Genomic DNA, 3,156 nt, shown 5'->3' with positions numbered 1-3,156 from the left:
TCATTTGTGTATTTGCTTGATTGTTTGTTTGTTTGTTTGTTTGTTTGTTTTCTCTCATCATATTGCAACTTGTCTACTTCTCAGCCTGAGAGAACTGGAACATTCTCAGAGTGAATAAATCCTCCAGACTCCGCACAGGAACGCTGATCTGGACTTTTTTATCTCTGTGTGAAAAAGTGTTTTAATAATTTCGTCTCTGACTCTAATAATACACCATTCTCCATTTCTTACTCTAACACACACACACACACACACACACACACACACACACACACACACACACACACACTCAGCACTGCTCTATTCATTATTAGAATTAAAACACCCTGATATAAAATCACTCTGCATTTATATTTTTAGTGCGCGCACACACACACACACACACACACACACACACACACACACACACACACACACACACACACACATTAAATCACACTACACCTACTGTACTCGCATAAATTAGCTTTCCCAAACTGAATTAAGGTCTGTGTGTGTGTGTGTGTGTGTGTGTGTGTGTGTGTGTGTGTGTGTGTGTGTGTATAGAGTGTTAAATACAGTTGTGTGTGTGTAGAGTGTAATGTAGAGGTGTGTGTGTGTGTGTGTGTGTGTGTGTGTGTGTGTGTGTGTGTGTGTGTGTGTGTGTAAAGTGTAATGTAGAGTTTTGTGTGTGTGTGTGTGTGTGTGTGTGTGTGTGTGTGTGTGTGTGTAAAGTGTAATGTAGAGGTGTGTGTGTGTGTGTGTGTGTGTGTGTGTGTGTGTGTGTGTGTGTGTGTGTAAAGTGTAATGTAGAGTTTTGTGTGTGTGTGTGTGTGTGTGTGTGTGTGTGTGTGTGTGTGTGTGTGTGTGTGTGTGTGTGTAAAGTGTAATGTAGAGTTGTGTGTGTGTGTGTGTGTGTGTGTGTGTGTGTGTGTGTGTGTAAAGTGTAATGTAGAGTTGTGTGTGTGTGTGTGTGTGTGTGTGTGTGTGTGTGTGTGTGTGTGTGTGTGTGTGTGTGTGTGTGTGTGTGTGTGTGTGTAAAGTGTAATGTAGAGTTGTGTGTGTGTGTGTGTGTAAAGTGTAATGTACAGTTGTGTGTGTGTGTGTGTGTAAAGTGTAATGTAGAGTTGTGTGTGTGTGTGTATGTGTGTGTGTGTGTGTGTGTGTGTGTAAAGTGTAATGTAGAGTTGTGTGTGTGTGTGTGTGTGTGTGTAAAGTGTAATGTACAGTTGTGTGTGTGTGTGTGTGTGTGTGTAAAGTGTAATGTAGAGTTGTGTGTGTGTGTGTATGTGTGTGTGTGTGTGTGTGTGTGTGTGTGTGTGTGTGTGTGTATGTAAAGTGTAATGTAGAGTTGTTTGTAGATTATATTTAATCTGAATTGTGTCTGAAGTCATCACACGCTGTCACACTGCTGTGTTAAAAGATAAATGTGTGTGTGTGTGTGTGTGTGTGTGTGTGTGTGGAATGCAGTGTACTGGATTTATTAGTGGAGGATTAAATAGCAGATGGTATCTTTAACAGCAGCTGGATCGATGGAGCAGAATGTCAGTGATGAAGAGCAGCTCAGTGTTATGGTTTTAACCTTTTAACTCACTCTGCCAGAGACTCACAACACAATGCTCTCCTGCATCGCTGGGCTCAACTCGACACCGCTCGGTTTAACTCCACTCAACTCGACACCGCTCGGTTTAACTCCACTCAACTCGACACCGCTCGGTTTAACTCCACTCAACTCGACACCGCTCGGTTTAACTCCACTCAACTCGACACCGCTCGGTTTAACTCCACTCAACTCGACGCCGCTCGGTTTAACTCCACTCAACTCGACGCCGCTCGGTTTAACTCCACTCAACTCGACGCCGCTCGGTTCAACTCGACTCAACTCGACACCGCTCGGTTCAACTCGACTCAACTCGACACCGCTCGGTTCAACTCCACTCAACTCGACACCGCTCGGTTCGACTCAACTCGACACCGCTCGGTTCAACCGACTCAACTCGACGCCGCTCGGTTCAACTCCACTCAACTCGACGCCGCTCGGTTCAACTCAACTTTACTCCGCTCGGTTCCACTCCACTCAACTCAACTCCGCTCAACTCAACTCCGCTCAACTCTACTCCGCTCAACTCTTCTCCGCTCAACTCTACTCCGCTCAACTCGCCACCGGTCGGCTCGCCTCCACTTAACTAGACTCCGCTCAACTCGACTCTGGTGAGCTCAGCTCACCTTGGCAATTTGTACAACATGAATTTGTTTCTGATACATAATTGTACACAAACCCTGGATAGATTTGTAGCGATTGGCCAGGCAGAGGAACCGAGCTGGGAAGGATGTGCTGCAAGTTAGAGCAGTAAAGGATGGAGAGGGAAATGTGTTGACTAGTGAGGAGAGTGTGTTGAGAAGATGGAGGGAGTATTTGGAGCAGCTGATGATTGAGGGAAATGAGAGAGAGAGAGAGAGAGAGAGAGAGAGAGAGAGAGAGAGAGAGAGAGAAGGTTGGATGGTGTGGAGATGTGAAGCAGGAAGTGGATAGGATTAGTAAGGAGGAACTAAGAGCAGCGATTAAGAGGATGAAGAATGGAAAGTCGGTTGGACCAGATGACATACAGGTAGAAGCGTGGAGATGTTTAGGAGAGATGCAGTGGAGAGTGGAAGATTGTGGAAGGTGAGAAGATGCCTAAGGAATGGAGAAGGAGTGTGCTGGTACTGATCTTTAAGAATAAGGGAGATGTGCAGACCTGCAGTAACTACAGGGGAATAAAGTTGATCAGTCGCACCATGAAGTTATGGGAAAGAGTAGTGGAAGCCAGGCTGAGAGAAGAGGTGACCATCTGTGAGCAGCAGTATGGATTTATGCCGAGGAAGAGCACCACAGATGCCTTATTTGAGAATGTTGATGGAGAAGTATAGAGAAGGTCAGAAGGAGCTGCATTGTGTGTTTGTGGATTTAGAGAAAGCGTACGACAGGGTGGAGAGAGGAGTTGTGGTATTGTATGAGGAAGTCTGGTGTGTCAGAGAAGTATGTGAGGGTGGTGCAGGACATGTATGAGGACAGTGTGACAGCAGTGAAGTGTGCAGTAGGAACACTTTATAATTATAATAATTAATTTATAATTACTTTATAATTGTTGGCACCTATTCATATTCAATGGTTGAAAATATAAAGTCTTAGAAATT

The 3,156-nt window shown here is 44.9% G+C and overlaps 1 protein-coding gene across 1 annotated transcript in view; it reads left to right on the top strand.

Annotated features, from left to right (window-relative positions):
* The window catches only part of LOC310736346 (proteinase-activated receptor 4), a 304,562-nt gene that overhangs the window by 212,128 nt on the left and 89,278 nt on the right, over positions 1-3,156 (top strand). The window lies entirely within an intron of this gene.

This window comes from Silurus aristotelis, assembly GCF_946808225.1.
Source record: "Silurus aristotelis genome assembly, chromosome: 14".
Taxonomy (NCBI): Eukaryota; Metazoa; Chordata; class Actinopteri; order Siluriformes; family Siluridae; genus Silurus; species Silurus aristotelis.
The sequence above is the reverse complement of the archived record's forward strand: the minus strand, read 5'-3'. Positions and strand labels throughout refer to the sequence as shown.